At 47.1% G+C, this 24,884-nt stretch overlaps 1 protein-coding gene across 1 annotated transcript in view; it reads left to right on the forward strand.

The window, feature by feature from the left end:
* The first annotated feature begins 20,665 nt into the window (after nt 1-20,665).
* LOC142311986 (gastrula zinc finger protein XlCGF66.1-like) overlaps nt 20,666-24,884 on the forward strand; it is a 42,821-nt gene continuing 38,602 nt past the window's right edge. The window contains exon 1 of the mRNA XM_075350862.1: nt 20,666-20,739. The gene's annotated coding sequence lies outside the window, so the exon portion shown is untranslated. The remainder of the gene's footprint in view (nt 20,740-24,884) is intronic.

Consider the following 24,884-nt stretch of genomic DNA (forward strand, 5'->3'; position numbering starts at 1 on the left):
TATTCTTAGAAGAATGTTAAAACGGAAAAACATAACTCTGACAAAATATTCATTTCAAGAATTTAGAATATTGTTCAATTCAGGTGTTGATGCAAAGTCTTCAAAATACAAAATGAATGTGATATGAATGGTGAGAGGATGAGTTTAGGGCAGTCATAGCAAACCTTTTACAGGCCGAGTGCCCAAACTGTAGCCCTAAACCCAATTTTTTTTCCGAAGTGCCAACCAATCCTATTATATAAATAATTGATTTTAATCTTACCTTTGCAGTCTTCTCTTCAGCAGGGGGCATCACGCTCATGCATGCTTACCACACATTGAAGCTGAGCCCTTTCCAGAAACAACAGTTGATCTTTCTGGAAAAAATTGCAGCATATTAGACAGACATTTTAGCCTGGAATGCAATCAGATGTCACCCTTAAATCCACATCTACATTTCAAAGTCTGAACATCTTAAAAATCCCATAAAGACGTATGAGTTGCTACCCTCCCCTTTCATTGTGTAATTATGTCCCCCCTTCCTGGGCCACTTCTTGGTAAACATGTCCCCCATCCTGATATATATTTCCTACATTCTGGTATATTTGCCCCCATCATGGCCCCATCCTGGTAAATATACCCCATTCTTGGTAAATGTCCTCCATCCTGGTAAATGTTCCCAATCCTGGTTAATTTACCCCCATCCAGGTAAATGTACCCCCATCCAGGTAAATGTCCCCCTTCCTAGCATGTACACCCATCCTGGTATATGTCCACCTTCCTGGCATGTTCCCCTTCCTGGTAAATGTTCCCCTTCCTGGTAAATGTTCCCCTTCCTGGTAAATGTTCCCCTTCCTGGTAAATGTTTCCTTTCCTGGTAAATGTACTCTATCGTGGAATATTTCCTCCATCCTGGCATGTATGTTTTCCCCATCCTGGCATGTATGTTTCCTCCATCCTGGCATGCATGTTTCCGCCATCCTGGCATGTATGTTTCCTCCATCCTGGCATGCATGTTTCCTCCATCCTGGCATGTATGTTTTCCCCATCCTGGCATGCATGTTTCCTCCATCCTGGCATGCATGTTTCCTCCATCCTGGCATGTATGTTTCCTCCATTCTGGCATGCATGTTCCCTCCATCTTGGCATGTATGTTTTGCCCATCCTGGCATGCATGTTTCCCCATCCTGGCATGCATGTTTTCCCCATCCTGCCATGCATGTTTCCCCATCCTGGCATGCATGTTTTCCCCATCCTGCCATGCATGTTTCCTCCATCCTGGCATGCATGTTTCCCCATCCTGCCATGCATGTTTCCTCCATCCTGGCATGCATGTTTCCTCCATCCTGGCATTTATGTTTCCTCCATCCTGGCATTTATGTTTTCCCCATCCTGGCATGCATGTTTCCTCCATCCTGGCATGTATGTTTCCTCCATCCTGGCATGCATGTTTCCTTCATCCTGGCATGTATGTTTCCTCCATCCTGGCATGCATGTTTCCTCCATCTTGGCATGCATGTTTCCCCATCCTGGCATGCATGTTTTCCTCCATCCTGGCATGTATGTTTCCTCCATCCTGGCATGCATGTTTCCTCCATCTTGGCATTCATGTTTCCCCATCCTGGCATGGATGTTTCCCTATCCTGGCATGCATGTTTTCCCCATCCTGCCATGCATGTTTCCTCCATCCTGGCATGCATGTTTCCTCCATCCTGGCATGCATGTCTCCCCATCTTGCCATTCATGTTTCCTCCATCCTGGCATGCATGTTTCCTCCATCCTGGCATGCATGTCTCCCCATCCTGCCATTCATGTTTCCTCCATCCTGCCATTCATGTTTCCTCCATCCTGGCATGCATGTTTCCTCCATCCTGGCATGCATGTTTCCTCCATCCTGGCATGTATGTTTTCCCCATCCTAGCATGCATGTTTCCTCCATCCTGGCATGTATGTTTCCTCCATCCTGGCATGCATGTTTCCTCCATCCTGGCATGTATGTTTCCTCCATCCTGGCATGCATGTTTCCTCCATCTTGGCATGTATGTTTTGCCCATCCTGGCATGCATGTTTCCTCCATCTTGACATGTATGTTTTGCCCATCCTGGCATGCATGTTTCCTCCATCCTGGCATGCATGTTTTCCCCATCCTGCCATGCATGTTTCCTCCATTTGGCATGCATGTTTCCCCATCCTGGCATGCATGTTTCCTCCATCCTGGCATGTATGTTTCCTCCATCCTGGCATGCATGTTTCCCCATCCTGGCATGTATGTTTTCCCCATCCCGCCATGCATGTTTCCTCCATCCTGGCATGCATGTTTCCTCCATCCTGGCATGCATATTTCCCCATCCTGGCATGCATGTTTTCCCCATCCTGCCATGCATGTTTCCTCCATCTTGGCATGTATGTTTCAACATTCTGCCCAGGGTGGATAAAAATCTTGATTTTTTTAAAAAAATCAAAAAAATCAGATTTTTTTGATTTAAATCAGATTTTTTTGATTTAAATCATTTGATTTAAATCAGATTTTTTAATCAAGTTGTACACAAGCAAAACTTTGTCTTTTTGCAAATCTAATTGTTTTACACAAATAAAAATATTAAAACAGTTGATTATGAAACCTAATAATTTTTATTTGCACTATTAAACACTCAGAATTGAACTACAGAGAGTAAGTACTTTTTAACAATAGCCTATCTCTAACGTTTGAAGTAAGCAAACATCTTCAGTGAATACATCAGTCCTTTAAGCCTACTGTTTATTTAGGACTTTTAATAGGAAAACCAGTTGTCCTGCTTTAGCAGTTCCTAAGCGGTTTTGGACTGTTGTGTGCACAAAACCAAATGAAGAAAACAATCTCTCTACTCCTGCGGATGAAGCCGATGCAGTCAGTAGCTGAGTAGCTTACCACTAGTACTAGGCTCCTGGTGCATAAGAAGCTGTGGGGGTTCATTGACATTAGTTGTATCACTATCAACATCTTCATTTCCCTTCTGGTTGCAGTTTTCATAATGTGATTTCAAACGGCAAACAAGTCCTTGGATATCCTTTTGACAGTATTTGCACTTTGCTCTTGCACCTTTCTTTCCAAGATCTGCTGCTGGCATCTCAACAAAATGAACCCAAATAGGGTCTCTCTTACGACCTGCTGCCATGGCAGGCTTACACAGATCACTTATGAAGTTTGATTGTTACTACAGCCTGAGCCAAGCACTGCTGATGTTACTACAGCCTGAGCCAAGTACTGCTGACTATCCAACAAGTTTGGGCATGTCAACTGAATGCAGGGAAAAAGAAACTAAACCAAAACTGAAACCAAGCTAGAAGTGTGGAATTAAAGGGGCAGTATGAACAAAATGTGGAGGCTATTAATAGTTTATACAATTAAGACATGCTGCTTTTAAACACCTACCTATTGCCATATAGTAAAACAAAAAAGATTTTTACTTACTTTGGGGTCCCCCCCTCACCCTGGCGTTAGATCGTTGCCCCTAGTTTCGTCCGTGTAACTATGGGCGCACATGCACACTGCTCTCACTTCTCATTTTAATCGTGATTTATATTAAAAAAAACCTTTTGATTTAAATCAGTGATTTAAATCATGATTAAAATCATGATTTAAATCGATCCGATTTAAATAGAAAAAAATCTTTTGATTTAAATCGTGATTTAAATCATGATTTAAATCGGCGTGATTTAAATCAATCCACCCTGATTCTGCCATGCATGTTTCCTCCATCCTGGCATGCATGTTTTCCCCATCCTGGCATGCATGTTTTCCCCATCCTGGCATGCATGTTTCCTCCATCCTGGCATATATGTTTCCTCCATCTTGGCATGTATATTTTCCCCATTCTGCCATGCAAATTTCCTCCATCTTGGCATGTATGTTTTCCCCATCCTGGCATGTATATTTTCCCTATCCTGGCATGCATTGTTCCCCATCCTGGCATGTATGTTTCCCCCCCATGCTGACATGTATGTCCCCCCCCATGCTGGCATGCATGTCCCCCCCTCATGCTGGCATGCATGTTTCCCCCCCCATGCTGGTATGTGTGCCCCCCCCCCCATGCTGGCATGTGTGTTTCTCCCCCACCCCATGCTGGCATGTGTGTTCCCCCCCCATGCTGGCATGTGTGTTCTCCCCCCCTCTTGCTGGCATGTGTGTTCTCCCCCCCCATGCTGGCATGTGCATTCTCCCCCACCCCATGCTGGCATATGTGTTCTCCCTCCCCCATCCCATGCGTGCATATGTGTTCCCCCCACCCCATGCTGGCATATGTGATCTCCCCCAACCCATGCTGGCGCTGGCACTGGGCCCCCATCCACACCTTGGCACAGCCGCACACGAGTTATAAAAAAAACAAAAATACAACATACAACTCACCTCCCAGCACACGCTCCGCGGCCAGAAGACCTCATTACGCCGGCGCCGCTCACTGACGCTCCTCCGTCTCCTAGGCAAGAAACCTGCAGCCTGGGGGAGGAGGAGTGTCAGAGCAAGGAGAAATATCTCCTCTGCTCCAACACAGCTTTGATCTGCCGGCGCGACTGCACCAGCAGATCAAAGCGGCAGGATGAGGACACAGCACGCGTGCCAGCAGAATGGGCTCTGCGTGCCCCTGGTGGCACGCGTGCCATAGGTTCGCCATCACTGGTTTAGGGTAGGGGGTGTGGCCTGCATGCTGAAGGCAATGGCTGCTTAAGAGGGAAGCTCTGTGCTGTGGCTGTACAAACTGGCTCAAAGCTGCTTCAAATCGCTGAGAACTCTCCTCTGAAACAGTGAGTAATCCCCCCTGCACAGTACGCCAAAGGGTAGACCCCGGAAATCTGGCCCCCCAGCCAAGCTTACTGACTTTTATCCCAGGGATAGGGGATCCCCCTCTCCTCAGAAGATGTCTGCTGCTGCAGTGTCTCCCTTACACCAGGAAGAGACAGGGTTGGGAAGCAGTGTCACAGGCACTCCTCTCACAGAGGAAAGGCTGCAAGCCATGCTCAGTTCTCTGAAGTCATCACTGCAGGAGGATTTCAGGGATCTTAAGAACATGATTAAAGAAGTTAAGGAGGAAATCAAATCACTGGGGGACCGTACAGACCATGTGGAGTCTAAAATGGCCGAACTTGCTCAGTCACACAATGATCTGATTGATGCTAACACAGCACTAGAGGAGGAGGTGGGAATACTGAAAAACAAGCTTGGGGATCTGGAAGACAGATCCAGAAGGAACAATCTTAAAGGGAACCTGTCATCAGAAATTTCGCCCAAAAGCTAAAAGATTCCCCCTCTGCAGCTCCTGGGCTGCATTCTAGGAAGGTCCCTGTTATTATTGTGCCCCATGTGAGACCAAAATAAAGCCTTTATAAAGTTCTACCTTTTTGTATGCAGCTTCTGTAAATCTGTCACGGGGGCGGGCTCTCTGCCGTCCGTTATTCTGCCTCCTGGTCCTGTATGCCGCCCCCATCGCTCCTTTCCATATCTGATGCACCGCCCACTGCTCCAGCCATCCCCGCGCATGCCCAGTGCCAGTCTCACAGGACTGAGCAGTGTGACCGCTGGTGACGTGTGCGCAGGCAAGTGATTATGGACGGGACTGTGACTGTTATCAGCAAGTACCCGGCCATAATCTCTTGAGCGCGCAAACCTCTCCAGCATTCACACTGAGCTCAGTGTAGATGCTAGACTGTATGGGCTGCTTCCAGGGATGACGTCCCTTTGTCATGTGATAGTATTTCGAACACGCCCCTATCACATGACAAAGGGACGTCATCCCTGGAAGCAGCCCATTAGTGATGGGAAATCTAGTTCATTTTGGTGATTAGTTCACCATGAACTAGTTCACTGAAAAGATTAGTTCAAAAGATTAGCTCATTTAGTTCATCTAGTTCAGTATTTCTCTCCACCCTGTCCTATGAGCTGACAGGAAATGCATCATGTGACCTGTGAACTAAATGAACTATATGAGCTGCTGAACTGAATGTTCTACTGAGAATGAATCAGGACAGCCTAGTTCAGTCTGATGCATCTCACTGAGCCCAGCAGCGCCCCCTGTGGTAGTGTAGAGTACTGACTCATAATGAATGTGTATGAGGGAGCTGAGAAGCAGTTCAGCAGCCACCATTTTGAGAACAGAACAGGAGCCAGTGGTAAAGATTTTAGCAAGACTGATCTAGGCTACAGGAGGGTGATCCTCTACAGGAGGGTGATCCTATCACACAGATGGGAGAGGGGCATGAACCACACACACAAACTTTCTCTCTCATACACACATGAGCTGTGTCTGTCTACTGTGCAATTTCAGTTTTTATTAATATTATTATTACTATTATATTTGTATTTGATGTGTGGTATAGTGTTACTACCTCCTTTTCCAGCATCAGGGGCTATAACGAGCCAGTGTGAGAGCAGGAGCCTCATGGAGCTGTAGAGGAATCACTCTCTGTCTCCTCACACTGCTGTTTAGTTCAGTATTTCTCTCCACCCTGTCCTATGAGCTGACAGGAAATGCATCATGTGACCTGTGAACTAAATGAACTATATGAGCTGCTGAACTAAATGTTCTACTGAGAATGACTCAGGACAGTCTAGTTCAGTGATGGCGAACCTATGGCACGCGTGCCAGACAGGGCACGCAGAGCCGTTTGTGCTGGCACGCGCTGTCGCCACACTGCGCCAGTTTGATCTGCTGGTGTGGTCGCGCCAGCAGCTCAAACTGGTGTTTAGCAGAGGAGACATTTCTCCTCGCTCTGACACGCCTCCTCTCCTGGGCTGCAGGCCTGTTGCCTAGGAGACGGAGGAGTGTCAGTAGGCGGCGCCGGTGTCTTGTGGCCGCGCGGGAACTGAAGTGACTGAGGACGCAGCAGTGGAGGAGTGGGGGCCAGAAGGTGAGTTTTTTTTTTTATTTTTTAGCCTCTGTGCGGCTGTGCCAAGATGTGGGGTGGACAGAGCCTGCACGGGGGAAACATGCAGCGCACGGGGGACACATGGAGCGCACGGGGACAGAGCCTGCACAGGGGAAACATGCAGCGCACAGGTGACACATGGAGCGCACGGGGACAGAGCCTGCACGGGGGAAACATGCAGCGCACAGGTGACACATGGAGCGCACGGGGACAGAGCCTGCACGGGGGAAACATGCAGCGCACGGGGACAGAGCCAACACGGGGGAAACATGCAGCGCACGGGGACAGAGCCAACACGGGGGAAACATGCAGCGCACGGGTGACACATGCAGCGCACGGGGACAGAGCCTGCACGGGGGAAACATGCAGCGCACGGGTGACACATGGAGCGCATGGGGACAGAGCCTGCACGGGGGAAACATGCAGCGCACGGGGACAGAGCCAGCACAGGGGAAACATGCAGCGCACGGGGACAGAGCCAGCACGGGGGAAACATGCAGCGCACGGGGACAGAGCCAGCACGGGGGAAACATGCAGCGCACGGGGACAGAGCCAGCACAGGGGAAACATGCAGCGCACGGGGACAGAGCCAGCACGGGGGAAACATACAGCGCACTGGGGACAGAGCCAGCACAGGGGAAACATGCAGCGCACGGGGACAGAGCCAGCACGGGGGAAACATGCAGCGCACTGGGGACAGAGCCAGCACAGGGGAAACATGCAGCGCACGGGGGACACATGGAGCGCACGGGGGACACATGGAGCGCATGGGGACAGAGCCAGCACGGGGGAAACATGCAGCGCACGGGGGACACATGGAGCGCACGGGGGACACATGGAGCGCACGGGGACAGAGCCAGCACGGGGGAAACATGCAGCGCACGGGGACAGAGCCAGCATGGGGGAAACATGCAGCGCACGGGGACAGAGCCAGCACGGGGGAAACATGCAGCGCACGGGGACAGAGCCAGCACGGGGGAAACATGCAGCGCACGGGGACAGAGCCAGCACGGGGGAAACATGCAGCGCACGGGGACAGAGCCAGCACGGGGGAAACATGCAGCGCACTGGGGACAGAGCCAGCACGGGGGAAACATGCAGCGCACTGGGGACAGAGCCAGCACAGGGGAAACATGGAGCGCACGGGGACAGAGCCAGCACGGGGAAACATGGGAAGCACGGGGGACAGAGCCAGCATGGGGGAAACATGGGGAGCACAGGGCAAACATGGGAGCACGGGAAACAGAGCTAGCACGGGGGGAACATGGGAGCATGGGGCATATACAAACAGAGCACGGGGAACACTGAGCACGGGGAACACTGAGCACGGGGAACACTGAGCACGGGGAACACTGAGCACGGGGAAAACTGAGCACGGGGAAAACTGAGCACGGGGAAAACATGGCTGCAAAGATGGAGAGAAACGTGCAAAGATGGGGGATACATGGCTGCAAAGATGGGGGATACATGGCTGCAAAGATGGGGGATACATGGCTGCAAAGATGGGGGATACATGGCTGCAAAGATGGGGGATACATGGCTGCAAAGATGGGGGAAACATGGCTGCAAAGATGGGGGAAACATGGCTGCAAAGATGGGGGAAACATGGCTGCAAGGATGGGGGTAAACATGACTGCAAGGATGGGGGAAATCATGCCAGGATGGGGTACATTTAGCAGGAAGGTAAACATGCCAGGAAGGGGTACATTTACCAGTATGGGGGATACATTTACCAGTAAGGGGGATACATTTACCAGAATGGGGGGAAACATGCCAGGATGGGGGTACATGAACATGCCAGGATGAGGAAAAATGCCAGGATGGGGAACATTTATCAGGAAGGGTGACATTTATCAGGATGGGGTACATTTACCTGGATAAGGGAACATGCCTGGATGAGGTACATTTACCAGGATGGGGTCATTTAACAGCATGGGGGAACATGCCAGGATGGGATACATTTACAATGATGGGGTACATTTACCAGGATGGGGTACATTTACCAGGAATGGGGTACATTTACCAGGATGGGGTACATTTACCAGGATGGGGCCATGATGTGGACAAATATACCAGAATGTAGGAAATATATATCAGGATGGGGGACATGTTTACCAGGAAGTGGCCAGGAAGGGGTCATAACTACACAATGAAAGGGGAGGGGGGCAACTCGTACGTCTTTATGGGATTTCAAGATGTTCAGACATTGAAATGTAGATGTGGATTACAAGGTGACCTCTGATTGCATTCCAGGCTAAAATCTCTGTCTAGTATGCTGCAATTTTATTTCCAGAAAGATCAATCCAACTGCTGTGTCTGGAAAGGGCAGGGGCTCAGCTTCCATGTGTGGTAAGCATGCATGAGCGTGATGCCCCCTGCTGGAGAGAAGAGAAGACTGCAAAGGTAAGGTTAAAATCAATTCTTTATATAATAGGATTGGTTGGCACTTCGGAAAAAAAAATGGGTTTAGAACTACAGTTTGGGCACTCGGCCTGTAAAAGGTTCGCCATGACTGGTCTAGTTCAATCTGATGCATCTCACTGAGCCCAGCAGCGCCCCCTGTGTAGAGTGTAGAGTACTGACCCATAATGAATGTGTATGAGGGAGCTGAGGAGCAGTTCAGCATTCACCATTTTGAGAACAGAACAGGAGCCAGTGCTAAAGTTTTTAGCAAGACTGATCTTCTAGACTACAGGAGGCTGATCCTCTACAGGAGGCTGATCTTATCACACAGACAGGCGAGGGGCATAAACCACACACCGAAAAACTCTCTCTCATACACACATGAGCTGTGTCTGTCTACTGTGCAATTTCAGTTTTTATTAATATTATTATTACTATTATATTTGTATTTGATGTGTGCTAGTGTTTTACTACCTTCAAGTGTGAGAGCAGGATCTCCTGGAGCTGTATGAGGATCACTCTGTCTCCTCCCACTCTAGTTCATAATGAACTAATCTCTGTCAGGATGGTGAACTAGATGAACTAGTTCACTCTGAAGATTAGTTCATTTTGAACTACTCACTCACGAACTACCCATCACTACAGCCCATACAGTCTAGCATCTACACTGAGCTCAGTGTGAATGCTGGAGAGGTTTGCGCGCTCACGAGATTATGGCCGGGTACTTGCTGATAACAATCACAGCCCTGCCCATAATCACTTGCCTGCGCACACGTCACCAGCGGTCACACTGCTCAGTCCTGTGAGACTGGCACTGGGCATGCGCGGGGATGGCTGGAGCAGTGGGCGGTGCATCAGATATGGAAAGGAGCGATGGGGGCGGCATACAGGACCAGGAGGCAGAATAACGGACGGCAGAGAGCCCGCCCCCGTGACAGATTTACAGAAGCTGCATACAAAAAGGTAGAACTTTATAAAGGCTTTATTTTGGTCTCACATGGGGCACAATAATAACAGGGACCTTCCTAGAATGCAGCCCAGGAGCTGCAGAGGGGGAATCTTTTAGCTTTTGGGCGAAATTTCTGATGACAGGTTCCCTTTAAAATTAGCGGCATTCCTGTGTCAGTAGCTGATAAAGAGCTGCCAGATTTCTTTCACAAGTTTCTCCAACTACTGCTCCCAGAACACACAGAAAGAGATCTCATAGTGGATAGAATACATAGAATCCCTAAACCTAAAGGTATCGACCCCACTCTGCCCAGGGACACGCTGGCACGACTGCATTTTTATAAAACAAAGGAAGCAGTGCTCCAGATACTGAGGGATAACCCTATCCTCCCAGATGAATTTAATGATTTAAAGGTGTTCCCGGACCTGTCTGCTGCAACTCTGGCAAAAAGAAGAGAATTTTCCCAGTTCTCCAGAATCCTGAGGGAGCATGACATACACTATAAATGGGGATTCCCGGTGAAACTGATTATCTTCAGGGATTCTAAAACACATGTATGCCAGTCCCCTCCTCAACTGAGCAAACTACTTGAGTCCTGGGGATTACCCCTTACAATGCACTCAGACTCACGCCGGGAGCAGGGGGATGCTCAGAAGAAAAAGATCAATCCTGAGTGGGAGTCTCGCCAGCCGCAGGCGTGTGTAGCTCTCATGTGACCTGTGATGTCACTTAAGCCCTCTGTTGTTCTCGCCTATGGCGAGCAAGTACTTCCCAGCTGTCCGGTAAGGATGAAGCTGAAGTATTCAAGTTTTTTTGTTTTTGTTGTTTTTTCCCTCCACCCGTGCACCGTCCCTATCTGGTCCTCCTTGCCTGCCTCTGCCTGCCCTATGCCTCTCAGTCGGCCTGCCTGGAAACATCGTCCTTTCTGGGATCCACCATGAGTATTAAGTTTCTGTCTCTCAATGTGAAGGGTCTCAATTCTCCTGCAAAAAGATCCATGCTGTGGAGAGAAGTTATAGCATCCAAATGTGATATAGCATGTATTCAAGAAACTCACCTTCTTACTGATGACAATAAAAGGCTACTACATCCAAGATTTCCACATATGTTCTTTGCAAATGACTCTAAAAAAAAAAAAAGGAGGAGTGGCTATCCTGATTAAAAACTCTGTGGCTTTCAAAATGATTCATGTAACCTATGGTGCAGACGGGAGATATATTATTCTAAAGTGCCTCCTGAATGGGCTTTTGTATACCTTGGCATCGATTTACGCTCCAAACTCATCTCAACTAACATTTGCCCGGAAATTTTTCCAGATGTTTAGGAGCACCGCAGAGATAATCTGCGGTGACTTTAACACTCCAGTTTTCCGATCTATGGACTGCTCGGCGGGGTCCGCTAAGTCAGGAAAGGAACTGAAACAGTTGGTCGCGGAGTTTCATCTACATGACATATGGAGATACCTTCATGCATCGGAAAGGGACTATACTTTCTTTTCACCAAGGCATCGGTCGTACAGCAGGATCGACTTCTTCCTGACGGATAGTAAGACTGTTCACAAGTGTACGGGTGCTGAAGTGGGTCTGATAACATGGTCGGATCATGCTCCGATAACTTTGGTTGTACAGGACTCTACTAGTGGATTTATGGTGCCTCAGTGGAGACTTAATACTAGTTTACTGAACCAAAAGAACGTTCAGGAGGAGGTTGTGGCAGGCCTGTTGGAATACTTTGGACATAATGACAATGGGGAGGTCTCTGACGAGACCTTATGGGCTGCACACAAATCAGTTATTAGAGGGCAGTTTTTAAAAACTGCATCATTCTTGAAAAAGCAAAGAGAAGCAGAAATTAAAGAAATTATAGCCCATATTCAACACTTAGAAACTATTAACAAGGCCTCCCCGTCGTCTACACTGTCCAAGGAAATTCTTACTTGCAGGTTTCAACTGCGATCCCTCCTGTTGTATAGATATGAACATAATCTTAAAAAGAGTAAATCAACTTTTTATGCGATGGGGGATAGAGCCAGCACCTTACTAGCTAGAAGAACAAAAAAACGGGAAATTAAATCTAAAATTGAATTTTTGAAGGGCCCCGACGGATCACTTATGAGGCACCCTAATGGGATAGCAGACGCCTTTGCCAAGTATTATGCTGCCCTGTACAATTTAAGGGATGACCCGCAAACCCCTCAGCCAACACCGGAAAAAATTCAGGAGTTTTTGGACGGTCTGGAATTGCCTCGGGTCTCAGACCGGCAATTAGAATCTTTAAATCTTCCCTTTACTATACAGGAAATTTTGGACACCATTAGAGCTTCTAAACGAAACTCAGCCCCAGGCCCGGATGGGCTTCCCTATGAATATTATCAGCAATTTGCCTCTATTCTAGCCCCTTTTTTACTAAAGACCTTTAATTTGTGGCAAATGGCCGGGACTATTTCCTCAGAGAACCTAGAAGCAGTTATCACTACACTACCCAAACCGGGGAAAACGGCAGATACCCCTGGGAATTTCAGACCAATTTCATTGCTCAACTGTGATTTAAAAATTTACTCAAAAATGGTAGCCACCAGACTCCATAAAATAATCCCCTCCTTGGTAGCCCCAGATCAGGTGGGTTTTGTGGCGGGCAGGCAATCCAAAGATGGCACCAGGCGGATGCTGGATTTAATTGGGGTGATGGAGAAGTCGGGTGTCCCTGGTGTATTCTTGTCACTCGACGCCGAAAAGGCCTTTGATAGGGTGCACTGGGGATATCTGGAAAGAGTGCTTATGAAATTTGGTTTTGAAGGAAGAATTAAGTCATCTGTTTTGGCCTTGTACTCTCACCCAAATGCTTCAGTTCTAGCCTCGGGTTTTCGCTCATTAAAATTTTCTATAACCAATGGCACCCGCCAGGGGTGCCCGCTGTCCCCTATTGTTTTTGCTCTGGTGGTGGAACCTCTGGCGGAGGCAATTAGGGTGAGCCCGAACATAACTGGTATAAGGGTAGGGGAGCATGAACATAAATTGGGTCTATATGCGGATGATGTAATAATATCATGTACTAACCTTGAATATTCCTTTCCAGCAGTGATGTCCACCCTGTCGACCTTTTCTGAGGTGTCTTATTACAAATTGAATGCCACTAAGTCCTTAGTACTACCATTTAATGTACCCGCAAGGTCCAGAAGGATTTTGGAGGCAGCCTTTCCTTTCCAGTGGTGCGAAGACAGTATCCCTTATCTAGGTATCCGTTTGACACCAACCCATTCCCTCATCAGATCCAATCTCGATCACCTACTCAAAAACTTGGGTCAGGCTCTAGGCAGGTATGAGAAGTTGTCGCTATCTTGGATGGCGAGAATTCAATCCTTTAAGATGACGTTCCTTCCTAAGCTGCTGTATATGTTTAGGTGTCTGCCTCTTAAAATTCCATATAGATATTTGATAAAACTGCAGTCGATGACCAATAAGTTTATTTGGGGTAATAAAAGAGCTAGAGTTGCTAGTAAGATTATGCATCTGCCATATGGAATGGGAGGTCTGGGTACGCCTAATGTGATGGCCTATTATAAAGCTTCTCTTATAGAATCACTCAAAGAATGGTGGAACACGGAGAGCTCCCATAGGTGGGTTCAACTTGAGAACTCTCTGACAGACCAGGGTTCGACGAGGAAACTGATGGAGGTGGAATATCTAAAACGTACTAGGTCCACCCTGTGTCTCCCTACTATGACAGCATCGATAGCCATATGGCGCAGTGAGATGATCCCTAAGATCCAGGTCCCGCTGTCAGAAATTTTGCTCAGAGCAATAGAATCCCACATTCCATATACAAATTTGAGTAGATGGGAAGCAGCGGGTTTTGGAGTTTTGGCAGACTTTTACGATGGTGCAGAGATTAGGCCCTTCAACGATATACTTCGGGAGCACCCCTCCCTAAAGGGGTGTTTTTATCAACACCTGCAGATTCGCCATTTTCTAAGCACAAAATTCCCCCCGGGATCAAACCCGACCTTACCCACTGTTAAGGCACTATTGTTTAAAAAACTAATGAGGCAACCGGGAATCTCTTTAACCTACAAATGGTTGAACAACCCCTCTGACGAGCAAAAGCTCCCATACATGACTAAATGGGAATCAGATTTAGGCATTAACACCTCCCCCTCGGCGTGGCATACTGCGACGCAGTGGGTGCAAAGATCCTCAAAATGCATTAACCATTTGGAACAGCTGAAAAAGGTGCATCTACGTTGGTACCATACGCCGGCAAAATTGGTGCATTACATTCCCAACTACTCACCGCTCTGTTGGAAGGGCTGCCTCCAGAGGGGATCACTTGGACACTGTTGGTGGCACTGTCCGAGGGTCCAACCTTTTTGGATAGCAGTTTTCAGACTCATTAGTGAAATAACAGGTGTGCACACCAACCCCAACCCAGGGCTGGCAGTTCTGAATTTGGGCATAGACTCGTACCCGCAGAATTTTAGGGGACTGATTGTGCAAATTCTAATAGCTGCCAGACAGTGTCTGAGCCATTCGTGGAAGGCCACTGAAGCTCCCTCTGGAGCCGAGTTATATAGTAGGATCGACCAACAATGCCAATATGAATACTGCCTTGCCCACTCCCTAAAACAAAAAACTAGAATTCTTACAATATGGGAACCCTGGCTGTCATCCAGCCATGCAACACCTATTACACAACTATTCCCCGGGCAAAGAGCACCTAGTTGAGATAGAGCCGATGGAATTATAGCCCTGGCTCGGCTAGCCAGGGGGCTAAAGCATTGAGACCCTGACTGAGGCAGCAGTTTATGAGAGAAATCTAGGAGGAGTTGATGGCCCCGGCTGGTGGACTGGGGTTGGTAATGCAGGCAGGCATCTAACCCTGTACCCCTACTAACCCCCCCCCCACTTCCCCCCCAACCCTACCTTCTTCCCCTCCTCCTTTGTTCTTGTTCCCCCTTACTTGAATGAAGTCCCCATCTTTCCTCCCCTCTCCTCCCTCCCCATGTTGTTGTGTGGTTAAAGTGTAAGGCAGAGGAATTGTAACTGGATTGTCTCGGAGTATATTAATGTATGGAGCCCTCATGTGCGGGCAGTTGACAATTGTTCTCTTAAATTACCATGTATGATTTTGTATCTGTCGTGTTTTCAATAAAAACTAATTGGATTAAAAAAAAAAATCACTGGTTTAGGGTATTGGTAAGGATCATTTCTCAAATCATAATCAGGGAGACTGTTACCGGTAAGTAGTTACTTTTTATGAATAATTTTATTCATTCATAGCCTCATTGTAACCATAAGTTATAATGGATTTTTCCTCTAAGACAGCTCAGTGCAGAGTATGAATGGGTATTTTGAAACTTTGGTTGAATACGGTACATCTGTCTTGAAATCATTCAACATGTCATCTTAATGACTTAAGCCTGCTTTACACGAGTCGATCTATTGTGCAATAGCACGAGCGATCGTACCCGTCGTTTTTGCTTCACGGGCAAATCGCTGCCCATGGCGCACAAACTCGTTTAAAGGCCCCGTCACACACAGAGATAAATCTTTGGCAGATCTGTGGTTGCAGTGAAATCATGGACATATTGTTCTATTTGTACACAGCCACAAACCTGGCACTGATTGTCCACAATTTCACTGCAGCCACAGATCTACCACAGATCTGCCGCAGATTTATCTCTGTGTGTGACAGGGCCTTAACTCTCGTCACACGCACTTACCTTCCGAACGACCTCGCTGTGGGCGACGAACGTCCACTTCCTGAAGTGGGAGGGACGTTCGGCGTCACAGCGACGTCACACAGCCGCCGGCTAATAGAAGCGGAGGGGCGGAGATGAGCGGGATGAAAACATCCCGCCCACCTCCTTCCTTCCACATAGCTGACGGGTGCCGCGGGACGCAGGTAAGCTGTGTTCATCGTTCCCGTGGTGTCACACGGAGCAACGTGTGCTGCCCCGGGTACGATGAACAACCGGCGCCATTTTAATTAAACAATTTTATGAAACCTAGCGACGAGTACACGACTCACGATTTGTGAGCGATACTGCGTCGCTAGGAGGTGTCACACGAGACGACATCGTGTACGATGCCGGATGTGCGTCACGAAAACCGTGACCCCGACGATGTATCGCACGATCGGTCGTCTCGTGTAAAGCCCGCATTACTTCCTAGCTAGGAGACCCAATAGCCACGGAAGTCAAAGGAAAATTGTAGATTAAGTAAAAGATCTATATTTCCATGGAAACCAATAACATGTATTGGTAACCAAAAAATATGTCTTGTTACATCAGCTCAGCCTAACGGTTTTAGACTCCAGTAATACTCATGGATAGACAAAAGTTGAACTTCAACTACCATGATCACCATGTATAGTCACAAGCAACTTAATATCTTTCATGCTAGTCAGTAGAAAATTTAGTATTTAAGACAGCTAGAGGTAGATAGGAAGGAGGATCTCCAAAGAATCTCCAAGTATTCTCCTGAGACTGGTACAACCAAGGATTCCAAAGGACGAGAGGAACCTTCCTACCATTGCTGTAACTTCCAAGGAACAAGCTATGTAAGATGCAAGACTCTTTGACTATATATATTTATCTTTCACTAACAAACATTATTTTCCTGTACAAATAACTATTTTATTTTCATTATTTTTGCCATATGAATAAATCCATTTTTTTTATCGTCAAGTTTTTATCCTTCCAAATCCTCATCGCGGCGCCTTGTGGTTTAAGTGTCAGGGAAGCTTTTATTCCTCAAGTCAGTATGATTACAGCGATATCATATTTCTACAGGTTTTACTTAGGTTTGGCTACTATCACAATAAAAAATGCATTTTTGCATCATGGTAATTTGAAGCTTTTTTCATTTTTTTTGTCGACAGAGTCATGTGAGGGCTTGTTTTTTGACAGATGAGTTGGAGTTTTTATTGATACCATTTTTGGCCACAATATTTTTTGAACTTTTTCTATTCCGCTTTAGTGAGGCAAAATCAAGAAGAAACAGCAATTCGGGATTTTTTATATTTCTTTTTTAACGCCTTTCAAGGGTTGTTAAAGGGATAATTGTCTTGAATTGTAGATAAGAACTTACAGATTTTAGCACAACCCAAAGATTCTATGTCCCACCGAATGTCTGGATTAATAATAATAATAATAATAATTATAATTTTATTCATTTATATAGCGCTATTAATTCCACAGCGCTTTACATACATTGGCAACACTGTCCCCATTGGGGCTCACAATCTAGAGTCCCTATCTGTATGTCTTTGGAGTGTGGGAGGAAACTGGAGTACCCGGAGAAAACCCACGCAAACACGGGGAGAACATACAAACTCGTTGCAGATAGTGTCCTTGGTGGGATTTGAACCCAGGACCGCAGCGCTGCAAGGCTGCAGTGCTAACCACTGAGCCACCGTGCCGCCTAATAAGGACCTGATTATTATTATTATTAATATTATTATTTGCTGCCTTTTCAGTTTGTTGCAGCATTTCATCCTCTACCTGTTCATGTATGTTAGGAGGCTTATACAGTGTTGGCCAAAAGTATTGGCACCCCTGCAATTCTGTCAAATACTCAGTTTATTCTTGAAAATTATTGCAATCACAAATTCTTTGGTATTATTATCTTCATTTAATTTGTCTTCAATGAAAAAAAATTGTCATAAAGCCAAATTGGATATAATTGCACAGCAAACATAAAAAAGGGGGTGGGCAAAAGTATTGGTACTGTTTGAAAAATCATGTGATGCTTCTCTAATTTGTGTAATTAACAGCACCTGTAACTTACCTGTGGCACCTAACAGGTGTTGGCAATAACTAAATCACACTTGCAGCCAGTTAACAGGGATTAAAGTTGACTCAACCTCTGTCCTGTGTCCTTGTGTGCACCACATTGAGCATGGAGAAAAGAAAGAAGACCAAAGAACTGTCTGAAGACTTGAGAATCCAAATTGTGAGGAAGCATGAGCAGTCTCAAGGCAACAATTCCATCTCCAAAGACCTGAAAGTTCCTGTGTCTACAGTGCACAGTGTCATCAAGAAGTTTAAAGCCCATGGCACTGTGGCTAACCTCCCTAGATGTGGTAGGAAAAGAAAAATTGACGAGAGATTTCAACACAAGATTGTGCGGATGGTGCAGTCCGAGAGTAAGGGGCACTTTGCACACTACAACATCGCCGGTGCGATGTTGGAGGGGTCATGTCGAAAGTGACGCACTTCCGGCGTCGCACTCGACATCGTAGTGTGTAAATCCTAGATGATGCGATTAACAAGCGCAAAATCGTCGTAATCGTATCATCGGTGTAGTGTCTGGGAATTCCATAATTACGCGACTGCGACAGGTACGATGTTGTTCCTCGTTCCTGCAGCAGCACACATCGCTGTGTGTGAAGCCGCAGGAGCGAGGAACATCTCCTACCTGCGTCCTGCAGCTCACGCCGGCTATGCGGATTGACAGAGGTGGGTGGGATGTTTACGTCCCGCTCATCTCCGCCCCTCCGCTTCTATTGGCCGCATGCCGTGTGACGTCGCTATGACGCTGCACGACCCGCCCCCTTAATAAGGAGGCGGGTCGCCGGCCATATCGACGTCGCAAGGCAGGTGAGTCCATGTGAAGCTTCCGTAGCGATAATGTTCGCTACGGCTGCTATCACAGGATTCGCTGCTGCGACGGGGGCAGGGACAAGCATCGGCTTGCGATGTCGTTGTGTGCAAAGTGCCCCTAACACAGTGTCAACCCGTACTATCCGTCGGCGTCTGAATGAAAAGGGACTGTATGGTACGATACCCAGGAAGACCCGACTTCTTACCCCGAGACATAAAAAAGCCAGGCTGGAGTTTGCCAAAACTTTCCTGAGAAAGTTGAAAACGTTTTGGAAGAATGTTCTTTGGTCAGATGAGAGAAAAGTAGAGCTTTTTGGGAAAAGCCATCAACATGGAGTTTACAGTAAAAAAAAAGAGGCATTCAAAGAAAAGAACACGGTCCCTACAGTCAAACATGGCGGAGGTTCCCTGATGTTTTGGGGTTGCTTTGCTGCCTCTGGCACTGGACTGCTTGACCATGTGCAGGGCATTATGAAGTCTGAAGACTACCAACAAATTTTGCAGCATAATGTAGGGCCCAGTGTGAGAAAGTTGGGTCTCCCTCAGGGGTCAGGGGTCTTCCAGCAGGACAATGACCCAAAACACACTTTAAAAAGCACTAAAAAATGGTTTGAGAAAAAGCACTGGAGACTACTAAAGTTGCCAGCAATGAGTCCAGACCTGAACCCCATAGAACAGCTGTGGAGAGATCTCAGAATGCCAGTTTGGAGAAGGCACCCTTCAAATCTCAGGGACCTGGAGCAGTTTGCAAAAGTAGAATGATCTAAAATTCCAGCAGAGCATTGTAAGAAACTCATTGATGGTTACCGGAAGCGGTTGTTCACAGTTATTTTGGCTAAAGGTTGTGCAACCAAGTATTAGGCTAAGGGTGCCAATACTTTTGTCTGGCCCATTTTTGGAGTTTTGTGTGAAATGATCAATGATTTGATTTTTGTTTCATTCTCTTTTGTGTTTTTTCATTGAAATAAAAAAAATGAATTAATAATACCAAAGAATTTGTGATTGCAATCAGTTTCAAGAATAAACTGAGTATTCTCTGACAGAATTGCAGGGGTGCCAATACTTTTGGCCAGTACTGTAGCAAGCTCCAATTAGCAGCTTTCCATTATTCCTCTCCCCGTGTACATTTACCCATACTGACTCTACATTGTTACAGCATCCCCTAATGTCATCAATGAGGACAGGTCTTCAGTTAGATTTGATAAATATACACACCCCTCCACCTCTCTTTGTCTTTCCTGTCCTTTCTGAATGTGGTGTATCCCTCAACGTTTGTCACCCAGCCATTGCTTTCATCCAGCCAGGTTTCCGTAATGCCCACCACATCATAATCCATGATTGACAGGAGTCATTTTGTTTACAAGACTTCTTCCATTTGCCAGTAGACATTTAATACTATCTTCACCTCCCTACTTTTCTTGCAAGTCCCAGCCCCCCCAATCCTCATTTACCCCTTCTGTCTCACTTCCTCTACTCTAACTTCCATCCATCCTAAGAGAACAATAGAAATGTCCCCATTACTGCAGACGTTAATGGTGCGGACTATATCCATAGAGAGCCAGAAGCGCCATTTGTTCCAGGGGACGTCGATCCTTTCAGCTAATTCCCTAAACTGTCACCTATGACAAAACAATACAGACGGGTAAAAATGACTCCACCTGCAGAGCAGCACACAGCATATATGACTGTTCTGTGGTGTCTGGGGTCTGTGAGGGTGCAGAGTCCTGCAGACACTGAGAATCTGATCATGTGACCCCTGACTCCTCCCCTCCATGTGACATCACACAGGTCCTGTCAGCACAGAGCAGCCACATATCCAGTGTGCGGCTTTGGAGGAGGAGGTATGTGGAGATTCCCCATTACTTGGCGCAGGTGGCACTAACTCCCTCAGTGCTGATCCCATTAGGTATATTTTCATTGCTTCATTCTATTATCTATAACTTTTTTATTTTTCATTTCCTCCCAACAATGTAACACAGGACACATATTGCCCTCACATAGTAAGATGCCCAACAGAACACCCCCCATACACAGTGACAGGGCCGGCTCCAGGTTTTTGTGGGCCCCGGGCGGAAGAGTCCCAGTGGGCCCCATCCACACACAGACACCGATACGAACATATACATATTTAAAGACAAACTCACAAAAATACATATAAACAGACAAATATATACAGTCATATACACTTACAGACACACACACACAAGTCTGCTGCATACAGACAGACACACACACACACAACTCTGCTACATACAGACAAACACATACAACTCTGCTACATACAAACACATACAGCTCTGCTACATACAGACAAACACACACACAAACTCTGCTACATACAGACAAACACATACAACTCTGCTACATACAGACAAACACATACAACTCTGCTACATACAGACAAACACATACAAGTCTGCTACATACAGACAAACACATACAAGTCTGCTACATACAGACAAACACATACAACTCTGCTACATACAAACAAACACATACAACTCTGCTACATACAGACAAACACATACAACTCTGCTACATACAGACAAACACATACAACTCTGCTACATACAGACAAACACATACAACTCTGCTACATACAGACAAACACATACAACTCTGCTACATACAGACAAACACATACAACTCTGCTACATACAAACACATACAACTCTGCTACATTCAGACAAATGCACACAACTCTGCTACATTCAGACAAACACAACTCTGCTACATACAGACAAACACATACAACTCTGCTACATACAAACACATACAACTCTGCTACATACAGACAAACACATACAACTCTGCTACATACAAACACATACAACTCTGCTACATTCAGACAAACACATACAACTCTGCTACATTCAGACAAATGCACACAACTCTGCTGCTCTGTGGGGCCCACACCCGCGGCTTGGCGGGGACAGCACCAGCGGCACTGGCAGCACCCGCGGCTCGGCGGGGCCCACACCCGCGGAATCGGCGGGTGGGGGCATTGGCAGGGGCCAGGGCATACATCCAGGGGGTAGAAGCAGCTCACCGGGGCCTATAATGGGGAGGCGGGGAGGGCACTTACCCGATTAGGTCACGGTGGAGAGGGGGCCCACACAGCGCCGGACAGAAGCTCGCCTCCTTCATCTGTGGGACTGAGAAGGCGGTAGCTCCGCCCACAGATGAAATTCAAACGAGGATGTCTGCGCGCCTTAAAGTGACGGCGCCGCAGATTGCTGCCGAGGACTGCGGTCCCCGGAACTCGGCCGGGGACCGCAGAACTGTAAAGGCGAGTGGGCCCCGGCCAAGGGACAGGAGAACTGACGAGGCCGAGTGGGCCCCCCCGGCTCTCCAGGGCCCCGGCATTTGCCCGGGTTTGCCGGGTGCTGACGCCGGCCCTGCACAGTGAAATGCCCCTCCCCCATACACTAGTGATGTTTCAGTCGCCAGTGATCCGACACAAAGATCCGGCTCCCTGCTGTGACTGACAGGAGCCGGATTCCCAGTGAGAGCCAGTAAATTTTCTAAACGGCTCTTTTCGCCACTGCGGTGAACACATATTTAATAGGGAGCCAAGAACGATCCGAATGAGCCGGCGCTTTTTGGTGAGCGGTCATGGGAACCGGATCACCAAAAAGAGTCGGACTGCCCATCACTACCATACACAGTGCATTGCTCCTCCCCCACAGAGCACCCCTCCATACATAGTGCAGTAGCCCTACCCCATACACAATGTAGTGCCCCTCCCCCATACACAGTACAGTGCCCCTCCCCCCACAGAGCACTCCTCCATACACAGTGCAATGCCCCCACACATTGCCGTGCCTCTGACCACACAGAGCACCCCCTATACACAGCACAGTACTCCTCCCCCAACACACTGCAGTGCCCCTCCCCCCACAGAATACCCCCCACCATACACAGTGCAGTGCCAGGCCCCCCACTATAGTGTAACACCTGCCTGGATCAACAGACTCAGATGGTATGTAATGGACAGGCTAGAGGGAAGCCACTCACCAAGCAGGACCCACAGAACCCTGAAACCCTTTTAACCCCTATACAGGATTTGGAATTACACAGGGCCCTGGAGATCACTGCCTGTGGAAGGCCGCAGTCCGATGAGAGTAGTCGTCAGGCAGGGTCAAACCAGGAATAGCAGAACAGGGACAGAATCGGCAGGCAATGACGTAATCAGAAAATGTAGCAGAGGTCAAATCCGGATCGGGCAGCGAGGTACAAAAACAGCAGGCAGAAGGGTAGTCAGAAAACACGCAGAAGTCAGCACACAGGAATCACAAAACAGAATAGGACGGATCAGGAGCCAGGAAATCAGAACTATCTCTGGCAGAGGTCAGCAGACAGGAGGGGAACTAAGAAAGGTGTGGTGTCTTCCCATTGGCTGTAGCTGAACGCTGGCAACTTCAGCTGGAAGACACACGCCACCCACAGTCAGCCAGTGGTACTGCAGATCCCAAGATAACCCAGCCCAGTGGATGATCGGAGCCTGCGCCCACCGGTGCCGCTGGCATCGACTCCTCTCCCATCACCAGCACCATCCACAGCGTCGCCTGGCGATCGGAGCAGAAGTCGCTAGAGCGGACTCCGGTGGTGACGTAACATATAGTCACTGACTATTCAGCAGATCTACAGGTGGTTCCGCTCTGTATGGATCGGGCACCTGGGGTGATATGGTGACGTCACTACCCCAACCTCAGATGATGCAGGGAGAACAGGTGGAAGAAGCAGATACAGATGATATCAGGGCGTAGCTCCGACCTCCTGACAGTTAACACGTCTAAAAAAAAAAAAGTCCCCCTGGATGCATGGTGGATGTATGAGGGACCAGCCTCTGTTCTAATGATGGCGGCATTTTGGATTCTTCTAATTCCAGAAGATAGAACTGTATATATTTGTTGTTGATGTCTATGCATTTAGCTTGTTTTTTTGTTGTTGCTTTGAGTCATGTTTTAATGGAGCAATTCTGTAGTATTTTATTAGGCCCCTGGATATCATGGCAAACCATTAAAACACATTGTAGGACGCTAAGGCTATGTTCACACACTGCGTTTTTTACCTGCGTTTTGGGTCCGTTTTGGGTCCGTTTTTGCTGCAGAAATTTCTTGAGAAATTCTTGTAACCTTTCTGCAGACATTCCCCAGCAAAACCTATGGCAAAAAAAATTAGCTGTGCACACACTGCGTTTTTTTCTTAAGAAAATTCTTTCAGTAGATTTTCTTAAGAAAAAGAATGAGCATGTCACTTCTTTTCTGCAGCTAACTGCGTTTTTTGCCATAGATAATTGGCACAATAACGCAGGGAGCAACCAGCGGTAAAAACGGACCTAAAACGGACCTAAAACGGACCTAAAACGGACCTAAAACGGACCTAAAACGCAGGTGCGTTTTTGGTGCGTTTTTTAACACAGGTGCACTCTTAAGAAATTTCTTAAGAAATTTCTTAAGAAAAATCATTTTTCTAGTGTGAACATAGCCTAAGGGTACGTACCCATGAACAGGATTTGGGCACGTATAGCATGGGACGTATAAGGCTATGTTCACACTAGAAAAATGATTTTTCTTAAGAAATTTCTTAAGAAATTTCTTAAGAGTGCACCTGTGTTAAAAAACGCACCAAAAACGCACCTGCGTTTTTGCCGCGTTTTCGGTGCGTTTTAGGTCCGTTTTAGGTCCGTTTTAGGTCCGTTTTTGGTGCGTTTTTACCGCTGGTTGCTCCCTGCGTTATTGTGCCAATTATCTATGGCAAAAAACGCAGTTAGCTGCAGAAAAGAAGTGACATGCTCATTCTTTTTCTTAAGAAAATCTACTGAAAGAATTTTCTTAAGAAAAAAACGCAGTGTGTGCACAGCTAATTTTTTTTGCCATAGGTTTTGCTGGGGAATGTCTGCAGAAAGGTTACAAGAATTTCTCAAGAAATTTCTGCAGCAAAAACGGACCAAAAACGGACCAAAAACGCAGGTAAAAAACGCAGTGTGTGAACACAGCCTAAGACTTTGTCTCTGCTCCTGATTGAATCACAGGAACTACGTACGTT

Source organism: Anomaloglossus baeobatrachus, chromosome 5, assembly GCF_048569485.1.
Source record: "Anomaloglossus baeobatrachus isolate aAnoBae1 chromosome 5, aAnoBae1.hap1, whole genome shotgun sequence".
NCBI classification, from domain to species: domain Eukaryota; kingdom Metazoa; phylum Chordata; class Amphibia; order Anura; family Aromobatidae; genus Anomaloglossus; species Anomaloglossus baeobatrachus.